This window comes from Sus scrofa, chromosome 13, assembly GCF_054392235.1.
Source record: "Sus scrofa isolate SSC_HxYL_T2T_F1_AM1 chromosome 13, Sscrofa_HxYL_maternal_Yorkshire_Landrace_v2.0, whole genome shotgun sequence".
Taxonomy (NCBI): domain Eukaryota; kingdom Metazoa; phylum Chordata; class Mammalia; order Artiodactyla; family Suidae; genus Sus; species Sus scrofa.
The window spans coordinates 100,771,867-100,787,149 of record NC_139395.1 but is presented as its reverse complement, the minus strand read 5'-3'; positions in this window follow the sequence as shown (position 1 = coordinate 100,787,149).

Sequence of the window (15,283 nt, the reverse complement as noted above, 5' to 3'; positions counted from 1 at the left end):
AAGAATATTATTCTCCCATATTTCTTAGGGAGAATAAGACTAATGACAATACAGCTATACTGCTGTTGTCGTGAGTGAGTGGTATGGGATAGCATTCAGAAAAATTCTGCAAAGTGTGCTTCCTTGGACATGCAGATTGATTTTCCCCCCAGGAAATAAAATTGTTGTTATTTAGTGCTTGATGATTTCTGGAAAAAGGAGTAATGGGTGGAATTTCTGAAGGCCATGAACTTGTGGAGAGAAAACTACCCAAAAAAATCAACCATATTCACTGTTATACTTAAAACTGCATAATCCTACTGCTTTAGCTGGATGGGCTATTTGAATAGCATAAGAGGGCAAGAGATAGCAATTAAAACTCTGAATAAAATCTCTGTGGATGGAAAGTGCAAAAGCTGGCTTTGACACCTAGTTCGGAGTATGAATGTTTCCATACAAGTGTCAGGCTTCCTTCTTGAGGAAGTGACTACAAATTAGTTCAAAGAAGTGCCAGTGGGCAGTGCTATCACATAGAGTTTTAAAGTTGTGTGATGTCTAATGGTGCCATAAAAGGGTACCTAAGATATCAGATCATAGTCATCTTTATTGTTGTGAATATTTATAGGCATAGATGTGTGTATACATATATTTAAATGTATCAATTCCAAAGATAAGCAATCTTAAAATTTTCTGATAGATGATAACAGCATGTCTTCTTTTAGAAAGGTCAATATACTATGACGATTTTCCAACAGATTAAAATACAATGTAATCCGTTTTGACATAATGAGGAACAAAGGTGATAATCCAACATCTTTGTTGACTTACTGTCAAAAATAAACTGCTTAGGGTAAATGTACACAAAATCCTAATATACTTAAGAATTCTTAGCACATAGTAAATGGTATGCCTTTCTATTTATTTCTCCAAAAGCTGAATTTTGAACAGATGATTTGATGGTTGAGTATTTTTAAATTAAAAGAAAATAATCTACAGGCAATAATACACCAATTAAATTTGATACTCATATTGTAGTTCATATTGCCTGCCATTTATTTAAAATAACAATGCAACAGATTTCAATTTAAAACTATATGTTTTCTTTCTTTCTTTCTTTTTTTGTTTCTTGTTTTTTGTTTTTTTTTTTTTTTGTTTTTTCTTTTTTTTGCTTTTTAGGACCACACTTGAGGTATATGCAAGTTCCCAGGCTAGGGGTCGAATCAGAGCTACAGCCACTGGCCTATGCCACAGCCATGGCAATATGGGATGCAAGCCATGCCTGCCACCTACACTACAGCCCACAGCAATGTGGGATCCCCTGCCCACTGAGTGAGCCTAGAGATTGAACCCACATCCTCATGGATACTATTTGGATTTGTTTCCACTGCACCACACAGGAACTCCAAAAAACTATACATTCTTTATGACACAATTTTCTGTAAATAATAAATATTCATTTATCACTAATAATTCACTCAGTAATATTACATGTGTGCATAATAGGCCCACTTCCTTCCTTGTAGGTAAATAATCTATTTAGTTTGTGGATTATCCTTAAGCAATTCTTTCACACCAATGAGCAGATACATTTATGTTTTCCTCTACCCCTATCACTTTCACATGACAAATAGCATATTATATTTTTTTTTCTCATTTTAGTTTTTTCATTTAACATTATGTTCTGAAAATCAGTGAAAATCAATGCATAGGGACTGTTCTCATTTTTTTTTAAGGCTACACAGCATTGTATTATGAGGCTGTAGTATACTTTCTTCAATAGTCTCCTTCAGTGTTTTGGGCTATATCAAATATTTTGCAGTTATAAACAATGGTACATAAATAACTGGTTTATATGTATTTTTGTACTTTTGGAGGTATGCCTTTAGGGTAGAGTCTTAGAAGTGTGATTACTGGGTCAAAACCTAAGCACATTTGTTAGCTGTTAACAGATTCCCCTCCAGAAAAGTTGTAATGACTTGCATGTCCATCTGCATTGTTTGAGAATGATTGTGTCCTCATAGCTTTCCCAACAGAATTTATTGTCATACTTTTTCATTTTCATGATCTGATAACGAGAAATGGCATTTTAGCATTATTTTAATTTGCATTTCTTTAACAATGAATGAGATTGAATCTTTTATATGTTTTATATGTGTGTGTGTATGTGGTGTGTCTATACACACATATTATACGAATCTTTTATATGTTTTATGTGTGTGTGTATGTGGTGTGTCTATACACACACATATTATACATATATGACTGTTCACATCTTTTTTCCCATTGTTCTACTGCAAAATGGTAGAGATTTGGGAAAAAAGAGATGAGATTAGATCTGTACATCACACCATACACACTAATCAATTCCAAATTGATTAGAGGCCTAAATTAAAAATAACAAATACTACACGAAAATTCTAGTAAATTCTTTAATCTTGGTGAAAGATAAGGCATTCTATCTATGATTCAAAATTCAGAGGAAATAAAAGAAAATATTTGATAAATTTGACCACATTAAAACAAAACAAAACACATTTACATAGCAAACTACACCATAAAAAAAATCAAAGGACAACTGATAAAGTAGGAGGACATATTTACAAAATATATCAGATAGTGTTGCAGGTTTGTTGCTTGTTTGTTTGTTTTGATGGTGAAGAAGGGTTGTGAATCCTCCTATTTTATGGTTCTCTTTTGCCATGTAGGACCCTAAGATGTTTTTCCTTTTCTTTTTATCATCACCACCCAATTGCCAAACATTTTCCCCCTCTTTATGTTAAATAGACATAAAGCTTTGCCACCAAAAGCAGTGCATTTCAAAAACTGCCCTTTTATGTGTGCTTGTCCCTTTAAGTCAGGCTTGTCTTTACTTGGGTCTGCTTCTTTAAATAGTGCCTGTTCCTTTAAACCACACATACTCTGAAGTGCTCTGATATGTCTGAAAACAGTTCCAGCAATTATAGGTAGAAGATGATTTTATATTTCTCACAATTACATCAAATCACCCTTAGGCCCCTTTTCTAGCTTCCTCAGAGTTTTTCTCATTATGGTTTTGCTCTTCATGTAGCCTTGTGGCTGGGTAAGGCTGGGGCAGTAGCAGGAGTGATTTCATGCTGGGATTAGTGTTTTTTTCTTTTCACTCACAGTTAATTTGTATTTTAAGCCTTTTCTTTCTTTCAGTTGTGCTGAGGGCATGATTTGTGTAGAATTTATTTATCTCTTCTTTTCTCATATGTTTGGAGAGAAAATTTGGGAAATATGGATAGCTATGCTTCTGCCTTTATCCTCATCTACACCCATGATTGATCATTTTCTATTGATTTTTAATTGAAGAATACCAGAGCAGACAAAAATTAAAGAGGTGAAGATAAATTTTATAATATAAATAATTGCAATAGAGAGAAAGAGACCTTAGTATAAACTTGAGTGTGCTAAACTGACAGAAAAACCGATACATGTTTTTACATCTGTTGTATATACAGATGACAAATTAATTGTTATGAATCTGAAAGATCAATTCTTCACCTAGCCACCAGTCCTAAAAACAAACTTATATTCTCTGAAAAAAACAAAGCTAAGCAAAAATAGTGCTGTTCAGACAACCCTATTATTGTCCACTAAATATCCAATATCCAATGAAAATTACAAGAAACTTGAAGAAGCAAGAAATAGAATGCATAATGTGGAGATAAAATTAACAGAAACAAATTCTTCATAAACCCAGATATTAAAACTAGAAAGAGATGACTTTAAAATAATTATCTTATATGTATGAGCAAAGATTCACTGGAAAAGATGGAATGGATGAGAGAAAATGCAGAAAATCTCAGAAATAAAATTAGAACTATAAAACAAAATATATTCTAATATAGAAAAACTCAATTTCAAAAATCAAAATTACATGCAAAATTACAAAATGAAGAGTGTAAAAGAATGAATCATTGAACTGGAAAAATATCAACTGATATTATCTGAAGAGAAGCACAAAAATAGGGAAAAAGAATAACATGAGACAATATCAAATAAACTAACAAAGATGTTACTGGAGTCCTAAAAGAAAAGGAGGGCAGATTGGGCAGAAAAAAATTATCTAAAGAAATAATGGATGGAATTAAAAAAAAAGTTAACTAGGAGATCCCACTGTGGCACTGTGGGTTAAGAATCCAACTGCAGTAGCTCTGGTAAATGCAAAGGCAGGAGTTTGATACCCAGCCCAGCACAATGAGTTAAAGGATCCAGCATTGCTGCAGCTGCAGTGTAAGTCACAGCTCAGATTCAATCCCTGGCCCAGGAACTTCCATATGCCATGGGCACAGCCATAAAACATTTTAAAAAAGAAATAAATAAAAATACAAAAAATAACTAAAATGATCAATCCTTAAATAAAAATAGCTCATTAAAGCAAATATAAGTTCATGATAGTGCAATAACTGAGTATAAAGATAAGGAGAAAATGCTAAAATCAATCAATGAACACACACACAAAAAAGGGAGTGATCAAAATAATAACAATGCTAATGTCACATCAACAGTAAATGCAAAGAAGAGGATAATGGAATTACATTTTTGAAGTACACACAAAAGCAGAATCAATATTCTCTATTCAGTTAAAATAGTCCCAAGTATATTTTCTGATGAATTAAAGCAAAGAGAATTTGTAGCCAGCAGACTATCAAGCACAGTAAGAAATAACAAATAAATTTAATCAGCATGAGGCTAATGGAATGTTTCTATTTACATAAAGGATTGAAATGAAAATAAGTGGTAAAAAAGAAATTAGAGATTACAATGTACTCCTCAGAAAAACATCTAAAGAAAGAAAGAGAAGGACAGAGAGTCAAGAAATACAGTTGAATATTATGTAATAATTTTTTCATCCAAAAGAAAGAAGGAAAGCAGAATCAAAAGAAAGAAGGAAAGCAGAATCAAAAGAACAAGAAAGAGAGGGAATGCTTATAATAATAGAAAGGTGATAGTCTTAAATACAACTATATGCATAATTACATTAAAATAAATGGATTTAATCCTATTAAAAGGCCGCATTACCACAATTAATTAGGGCAAAAAAAGGTAACAGATTAACTTTATAGATAAATGCAAATATCAAGTGTGAGAAAGCTGGAGTGACTACACCAATGTCACACAAAGCTGACATATATCTAAAGAGAGATATTTTATCAGATCCAAAGAGAGACATTTCATAAAGATAAAAGTGTCAATTCATCAAAGAGAGAAATTTTTTAATAATAGTAGTACTTCAAAGCCCATGAAACAAAAATTGCTCAAAATACAGAGAGAAATATAGAAATCTATAACCGGAGACTTTTAACATTCTCTCCCACTATTAGATAAAGTAACTAGACTTAGTAGATATTTTAAAAACACTCAACCCAGCAACTGCAGGAAACACATTCTTTTTTGAGGATACATGAAAGGATAATATACCAGAAAAGAAAAAAATTCTCAACAAATTTCAAATATTAACATTACACAAAATAAGTTTCTGGCTGCAACAGTTTAATAATCTGCAACAACAACAAAAATAATCTCGCTAACCCTCAAGTAGTTGAAAATTAAGCAAATTAAGAAAAGATATTATAAACTTTTTTAGTCTAAGGAGAAATACCAAGGAAACAAATTATATTTTTAAACAAATATTAATGAAAACACAATACATCAAAGTGTGAGCTGAAACTAAAATTGTGCTTAGAAACTCACAGTTTTAAAGGCGTATGTTAGAAAATTTAAAAACTTTAAATTTAATGATCTAAATTTCTATTTTAAGAGGACAGAAAAATAAGAGCAATAAGGAGTTCCCATTGTGGTTCACCAGGTTAAGAACCTGATATAGTGTCCCTGAGGATATGGGTTCGATCCCTGGCCTCTCTCAGTGGGTTAAGGACTCAAGCTGAAATTTGTCACAGATGTGGCTTGGATCTGGTGTTGCTGCAACTGTAGCATAGGCTGGCAGCTTCAGTTCTGATTCAACTCCTAGCCTGGGCACTTCCAAATGCTGCAGGTGTGGCCCCCAAAAAGAAAAGAAAAGAAAAAGAGCAAAGGAAATGCAAATACATCAGAAAAAAGACATAATAAAGATCAGATCAGAAATTGCTTGAATAGAAATACAAGCTGTCGAGAAAAAAAATAAAGCAGAAAAGTGGTTCTCCAAAAAAATTCAGGTACACTCTTAAAAAGCTTGATGAAAAAAATAGGTAAGTCACAAACTAATAATATCAGGAATGAAAGGAAATATTACAAAAAACAGAATTTAAGATATTATAAATAATTTTATGCCAATAGCTTTGACAGTGTAGGTACAATGGATAAGTTTTTTATCAAATACAACTTGCTAAAACTGACCTAAGAAGAAAGAAAGTGAATAGCTCCATTTCTCTTAAAAAATAAATAAATAAATAAATTCCAAAGGAAAATCTTTTCAGAAAGAAAATTCCTGGAGTTCCCTGGTGGCCTAGAAATTAAGGATTCAGCTTTGTCACTTCAGTGGCTGAGGTTTGATCCAGCAGTTCATTTCCTGGTCTGGGAACTTCCACATGCTGTGGGCACAGCCAAAAAAAAAAAAGAGAGAGAAAGAAAAAGAAAACTCTTGGCCCGGATGGCTTCACTGGTGAATTCTATGAAAGATTGAAAGATTTAAGAAAAACACACTTACTTACTGTAAACAAATAATAAAAAGAAAAAAAAAAAAAAACTCTCTTAAAGAAAATAGAGCAGAAAAACTCTTCAGCTGTTCCTGAGGAGCCAATCTAAACTGATCCAAAACAAGGCAAAACTTTATAAAAAGAAATTACAAACACCTATATTTTATCAACAGAATTTTAGAAAATCAAGTTTAGCAATGTATAAAGTTGAGCATAAAGTTACAATAAATATGATAGTGAATAGATTAATTAGAATAATTATTATTCTAATTATTATCCAGAATTAGAATGATATATTTATGACCAAATTTCTAATAACATGTCACAAAAATACTTGCACAACTTTATTCAGTATAGCAAAATCATGGAATTAACCCAAATGGCCATCAATAGAAAGGTAAATTACAGCAAAAAAAAAAAAAAAATGATATACATGAGGATCAGTCTCCACAACAGTATGTTCATCGAGGATAGAGAGTATATACTGTGTGTTTCCATTTGTCTGAAGTTTATAGAGATAGAGAAGTAATTTTTGATGATAGAAATTAGAATAGCATTTTCTTAGGGGAGTGAGGAATGACTGGAAAGGGACAGAAGAGAATTTTGGTGAAAGCAATGCTCTATTTCTGCTGGCGAGTATTGATTATGTGGGTGTGTCAATGTCCAAACTCACCATATTAAATCTGTACATTTTACTATATACAATTATATCTCATTGAAAATTATTAAAATGGTTCCTGGTTTAGATGTAATAGATGTGTAAAAAACTATACACATAGCATGAAATTTTTTTTATTGGATTTGCCTTGTGAAACTCCTGAAATCATTGACAGAAACAATAAATTGATCCATGGTAGCAGAAAGCAGATATATAAGTGTGCATTTATGAGACAGAATTGAATAATGGGTTGATAAACAAAAGGGCAACTATCCTTCTTTCTTCTTGGTTCATGATAATGCCAGATCAATGACCTCAGGTTAATTTAATTTGCCAACATAAATCTAAGTATATCTTTAGTCTCTGACATATTTTAGATTGATGGATGGCTAATTATATCCATTTGATTCCCAGATGGACAGTTAATGATGATAACTTTAAAATTAGTACATTTACAAAGAGTGGAATTGAAGATTTATCCTTAATTGATGTAATGTTAATATTTATTTTTTTTGTATACTTTGAAATTTAAATATGTAGACTAAGGTTAGAACTGCTAACTTCACTCCTATATTCTAATCTCCACAAAAATTTAAATTCCTTCATATAACTAACTCCCCAGAAAGTACACCTGAAACTAACACAATATTGTAAATTGACTATACTTCAAAAGGTTAAATTAAAAAAATAAATTTCTTTGTAGGTTACAACTGGTCTCATTTTATTCTGATGACAGAAGGAACAAAAAACCCAAATTTAACACTGAAATATAAATGTGGCTATACTGTTTAAAGCAAAGAGCTTCATGTGCATGCTATTCTGAAAATTTAAATTTCACATTTTATATCATGGTTGCTTTTCTCTTTTTTTCCAAGCAGGTGCATCATTACTTTCTTCCTCACTTGCTGGGATCTGGGTACAGAGAAAAGCTCAGACCATCAACACTACATTTACCCACAACATACACGTACACAAAAATCAACACATTGGTTTATAATCTAAAATTAATCTTTTTTTTTTTTACTTATTGAAACTGTCAAGGCAGCATACAATTCATACTGAATGTGTCAAGATTGACTTCATTAATGAGCTGATCCTGCCTAGTAATTAAATTTAATACTTAGAGTTGTAAAACCAGATATATTATATATTATCTTGATATATTTGCATAAGATTAAGACCATTATTTTCAGCAATAATAGAAAGTGTAGAAATAAATTGATGATGAGTAATAATACATTTTTACTCTAAAAAAAGATACTTTTTTTAATACCACATCTATACATTTAACTTTATAAAAATATTTGGTGCCTCTGGGAATTCAGCTCTTTCAAAGAATAATTGCTTTGAAATTACTCAATGTCGAATTTCTTGAGGATTAATTAAATTTAAAATTTATTTTTGAAAAAGAAATGTTAAATGTCTCTCATGTAACTAGTTACTTGTGACTCCTAGGTTTGCAAATTAAAATAATTCCTGCATATTCAAGTCAGTTCAGCATTATGTGTGAATACAATACTATCTTCAATATTTATCTATTTATCTTCCATCTGTACACATACATATATTCATATATTCTGACATATCTGTTTTTTCTAAATTAAATAAATTCCAAAATTCTGATTATTATAGCTGATTTAAAGCCGTTCAGAAGACAATAGCTGAGGTTCATCTATTTATTGTACTGTTTGAGAGTATTCAATTCTTGCAAGGATAAAAATGAGTGAGATTCATAAGCTATGTTAAGTATAGATAAGAAGTTAGTAAGTAGAGCATGTATGAGTTAGAGAGAGGATGGGAGGACTAAGAATGCTGATTATTCATGAAGTATTAAATATGCATGAGGTACCAGAAGCACTAAATAACAGGCCACATTAAATAAACATGAGACATTTGAAGCACTTATTATTCATGAGGTCTTAATCCAGCCACCCATTGATGACACCCATTTTGGCCCTGACAGTTGCATGCCCAAGAAACTCACATAAAATCCTTAGCTATTCAGCAAGTTAATTGGCAAGATAACAGCTATTAACCCAGCTAAACTGTTTCGTGTATCTGTGATAAAGCAAGAGTGTGTCATTTACCACTGGCACCTTCCTCAGGTGAGCTCCCCGGCTTGAACCTCAACTCTCATTCTGGTAACCATATCCTCACAGGAAAGTCAGAGAGACAAGACAATTGTGTACCATGGATTGGGTACCACAGATTCAGTATTGGAGTCCTTCCAAAGCCCTTGGATTCTATGCCGTGTTGACTTACTCCAGCTCTTTCTCCTAGCTTTATGCTATGTGTAGTATTAGTGTGAATCAAATTAACATTGTGATTCAGGCATTTTAATTTGGTCTGTGAAACTTTCTGTTCTACTGACTGGAAAGGCTTCCTTGTCAGTGTAGTTGTAGTTTATTATCAGGTGCTTCCCCACAGAGTAAGGGTATCAAGCCTTCCTGGTCCAATCAGTACTATCTCCTTAGTTATGCTATTGGCAGAGAATGGAATCTGTATTACTTTCAGGTGAATATGTGCTGCAGTTTGTAGTTCTTTTTATCTTCACACAAGGTAGACTTAATTTTCAAACAAATAATTTTTTGGCATAGGTAGACAAAGATACATATATGTCTGTAAAATGAGGAAAAAAACAACTCATGCTCGCTGATTAAACAAACACAAATACATACACACAAAGAAAACAGTAACCAACACACCTGGACATTGTAGCAAAGGAGGAAACTTGTGTCTGTCTAGGAGATGATCATAGCTGACTCATTTGTTGATGTAGATTAATTAGGATTACTCTTTTCCAATGAGCTTTTGATATCAAGTAAAATTGCAACTGTTAGCTTTGTTGACTTTGAAACAAGAATGTTCCTCATTCTGTCAGAACACAGCACTTCAGTCATTCCCCTGTTTTGGTGATGAGCTCCTGCTGAGACCCTGGCATTTTCACTGAGGCTGACTCCTCACCAGGGAGTCAAAGGTTTCTAGGTTAAACAAACCTTCAGAATTGATGTCAAATTCATGACTTTGACCTCAGGAGCACCATGCAAATACTGTTTATTGTAACGACCTTTGAAAAGTTTAGATTAAACCAAGATTCATACAGAACATAATTTATCAAAAATAGAATGTTATTGAAATAATCAAAAGGTCCATAAATGTGGTGTTACTTATGTTGCTTTTCTTGAAATGCTAGTTTGCAGATGCGTTTTTGTCCTCTCCTTTCTAAAGTTTGTATTTTGTAACTGTTTTGTGATAATGTCTCTGTATCCCAACTGCCCACTGCACATCTTTTTCTTCAGAATCTTCTTTTGAAATGTGAACATCTCCCATAAGTAACATAAACTAAAAATAAACATGAATATAAATGTCAACTAAGCAGATAAGTAGCAACTGCTATTTAGTGATGATCTGAAGAACACAACAATGTATTCCTAACATTAGCAATTTAGACCTGACTTAGTCAATGAACAAAGGAAAACAATCTTTTCCAGCAAATTTCAGTTTTTTATTTTTTGGAATCTCTTTTTAATATTGATTTTGGTTTTAACTTTTCCTAATTTATACATATATACTTAGGAATAGATATATGTTCTATGCATACACACATACATGTAGTAACATGTATTATGTTATTTTGTTATATATAATACTGAATGTAAATATACAATGTAATTTGTATACTAGTAGAATATATATTTATACTAATTTATATTATTTTACTTTATAATGCATAAATACTTACATTAATACAATGATACATGTTACATTGCTTGGAGTGATAGACTACCTCTTTATAATGTATCAAACGTATCTGATGCCATAAAAAGAAGAAAAAAAGGATCCATAAAAGTTTTTTTTTCAAAATATTGCTTTTTTCAGTACTTTTTAATTTTATTGGACAGATTCTTAAAAACGGCAGTTTCTATATTAACTAATCTGGTTTGTCAACACTAAATAGTTTCATTAAATGTGTTCTGGGATCTAAGTTTAGACTTGGGTTTATAAAAAAAAAAGTTTAGTAATAAAGAAACCACTCTCTGTATTTTTAAAGAACTTATTTTGAGTATCTACACTGTGCCAGGAATTTTGTTCTATTTTGGACATACAAAGTATTGAACATGACTTGCTCTGAAGGAACTTGTAGACGTATGGCCATATGTACTTTCTAGGGATAGAAATAATTTGGAACTAGATGGAGGTGGTAGTTGCACAAGAGTGTGAATGTACTGTCATCAAATTGTTCACTTTTGGGGGGTGAGGCGCATACCTGCGGCATATGGAATCTGAGCCCAGATATGACCTACCCACAGCTGTGGCAACACCAGATCCTTAACCCACTGTGCCACAGTGGAAACTCCAAATTGTTTACTTTTAATTGCTTAACTCCAAAGTGTGTGAATTTCAACTCAAATTAATAACAAATAAAAATGCTAGTACAAGGAAAGAAAAATGGAGGGGAGATGCATTGCAGGCACCACTTGCTGAAATGACCCCTTGCTTTCACTTTAATGAACTTTCATTCAGAATGAATTATAAGTGGGGTTTCATAATGATTAGAAATAAAAATGCACCTCTGTATCACAGGGTGAAAAGTAGGGTGCCTTCGGTCACCAATAACAGAAGAGCTCAACTCAAATGATTTAAACACAGGAAATTCATTATCTTACATAACCTGAAATTTATTGGTACAGTGTCTCCAAGTCTTGTTATTTAATCAAGAAACCCAGTGTTTTATTTTTTCTGCTCTGCCAAACTCAGTGTGCTAGAAGCTCTGTTGTGGTAGCAACAGTTCTGTGTATTACATTAAGACACAACAGCATCACATAGAAGAAGAAAGATTATTTCTTCCTCATGGCTCATTTTAAATAATAGACAATTTTTTCCTACAAGTCCCTGAAGACATTTCTTCATATCTTATTGGCCAGAATTGAATCAAATGACCGTGAACTAATCATTGAAAAGGAGAATGCAATTGCCACAGCTGACCTTCAGACGAATTTAGATATTCTCCCTGAGCTGGGAATAGAGTTGTCTTTGCATAAGAGGGGAAAATATTAAGGAGAAGGTAAAGTTATTTTAGTAGACTATCACTAGAGGCCGCTACGGGTGGTAACATAAAAATGCATACATATTATATGAAATATATAAGAACTAAAACAATAATTGTCTTGATATGGTAAAATTTTATAATTGATATATTCAAATACAATATACAGTTTTGGCATGATTACATAAAAATTAGTGCAAATTCTTGTATCAGACACATATGAAATTCTTATTATTTTCTAATCCCAGTCTTTAAGCTTCTCTAAAAGTTAATTTCATTTCAAATTTAGGAGCTGTGTACTACAGTAAAAAGAGTATTGGAGTTCCTTGGTCTCTCAGTGGGTTAAGGATCTAGCATTGTCACTGCTGTGGCCAGGTCACTACTGTGGCTTAGGTTTGATCCCTGGCCCTGGAATTTACACATGCCACTGGTACAGCTGAAAAAAAAGAAAGATAGTATTTATTGCCAGAAAAACTTAGGTTCAACTTCTTTTCTATGTTTGTTTGTTTATTCATTTATTTATTTTTTTTTTATTTATGTCTTTTCTAGGGCCACACCCACGGCATATGGAGGCTCCCAGGATAGGGGTCTAATTGAAGCTGCAGACGCCGTCCTACACCACAGCCCCAGCAACTCGGGATTGGAGGTGCACATCTGTGACCTGCACCACCGCTCACGGCAATGCCAGACCCTTAACCCACTGAGTGAGGCCAGGGATCGAACCACAACCTCATGGTTCCAAGTTGGATTCGTTAACCACTGAACCACGATGGGAACTCCTACAATTTTTTAAATGATAACTCTGAGCAAAATGTTTTTCTTCTCTAGTTAAGTCTCATTTTCCTTATCTAGAGAGTAAAGATAAAAAAGGATTTACTCTCAGAATTATTTTTAAAGATAAAGCATTTGTGTTTGGCACATAGGATTTTATCTATTTTTGTTTTCTTGTTTTTTTTGGGGGGGGGCTGCACCCACAGCATATGAAAGTCCCAGGGTAGGGGGTCAAATTGGAGCTGTAGCCGCCAGCCTACACCACAGCCACAGCAGAGCCATGTCTGTGACCTACACCACAGTTTACAGCAACGTGGGATCCTTAACCCATTGAGCAAGGCCAGAGGGTGGATCCTGCATTCTCATGGATATTGGTCAGGCTTGTTGCCATTGAGCCACCACAGGATCCGACTTTTATTATTTTATAAATAAAAAATATATGGCAAGCAAATGTCTTCATTAGACTTTTTCTTTTAACTGTTCTGTCTTAGTAACTGGCATCAACTACAGACCCTAAACTGAATGAAAGTATTATTAATTATAATATATGACTTGAGATCTGTACTTACAACTTTTAAACATGAAGACAAATTGTGAAAAAGAATGCTAGAATCAAAATAAAGCCAATATAATGCTTACTGGGATATTTTCCACATAATTTATTTGGGTCCGTTACCTGATCAACTAGTGATAGAGCCAGTTTAAGTGATAAAGCAAATTATATCCTTGAGTCCAACTCATACAAAGAAAATCAATGCAATGAGTAATTAATTGTAAAAATAAGCTTCTTGATAGAAATGATGATAGTTAATACCCACGTGGAACTTCCAGTCCTCTGCAATTTTTCTCAAGTCATCTGCTTTCTCTCTTCCCTTGTTCAGCAAGGTGTAACATTTTTCCACACAGAAAAATGATTCTTTTCCATTAATTTTCATACCTTTGTATACCCAGAAGCAAATTTATTGTATCTGTTACTTGGAAGGTTTTCATCAGAAGAGCCATGATTATGTGAATGATGTCCTTAAGAGAAGATGGTGTGATGGGACACTGCAGCCAGTGCTCTAAACGGAAAAGGATACGTCTGGATGTTTGCAAGTCGAGCTTTTTTAATAATACCTGAACATGGTCAGTTCCCTTCACCATGAGTTTTTTTTTTTTTTTTTTTTTTAAGTCTCAAAGGAAATTATCCACTTCAGTGACCTACATGATACTGCTTCTAAAATACCTGTGAGCAATTTGGTCATTTACATTGACTATGGGATGGTGTTTCCATGGGATGTAGAAAAGATTTTTAGCCTTGGTGAAGAAAAAAGAAAAAGGCTCTTAGTTAGGGAAAATAGGCTAAAAATGTTTGCAAAGGGTTTGCTTTGATGTGCAGAGTGACAAATTTTCCCTCCCCTCCTCATACCTGTTCCCCAAGAATATTCTTCATGTTCTACAGTCATTTGTAAGAGGTAAATTGCTCTTCCAGAATCAATGATTAATTAAGGTTGAGAAAAAAAGAACTAACTCAATGGGACATCCCATCTCTCCCCAAATACATAAAAGATCAGATCATTGCAGTATGACTGTACTTTTATCTACTGATTTTTTTTTTTGTCTTTTGTCTTTTTAGGGCCGCACTCAAGGCATATGGAGGTTCCCAGGCTAGGGGTCAAATGGGAGCTGTAGCTGCCAGCTTACCCACAGCCACAGCAACTGCAGGATCTGAGCCACATCTGCGACCTACACCCCAGGTCATGGCAACACCAGATCTTTAACCCACTGAGTGAGGCCAGGGATCAAACCTTAGTCCTCATGGATGCTAGTCAGATTCATTTCCACTGAGCCATGATGGGAACTCCCCTTTCTTTACTGACTTATAAACAATGCATCTGTATTTTATATATAATTTGATGTGATGGTTAATTGCAAGGATCTATCAATTTACCTATTGGCCTATCTATCCATCCATCTCTTCATGCTTTTTCCTGCACATTTATCTCAAGAATAATACTGATCATAGCCCCCTACTCTCAACTGATGAATACAATGCGATATTTCAATGATAGTATTATTATACTATCTAGAGATTACTGTAAAAAATATATGGAGCTATCAATGTGATGAAATTTTAGTAAATTTCAAAAAAAAAGGCAGATATCTCCTTAAATTGTGATATTTTAATTG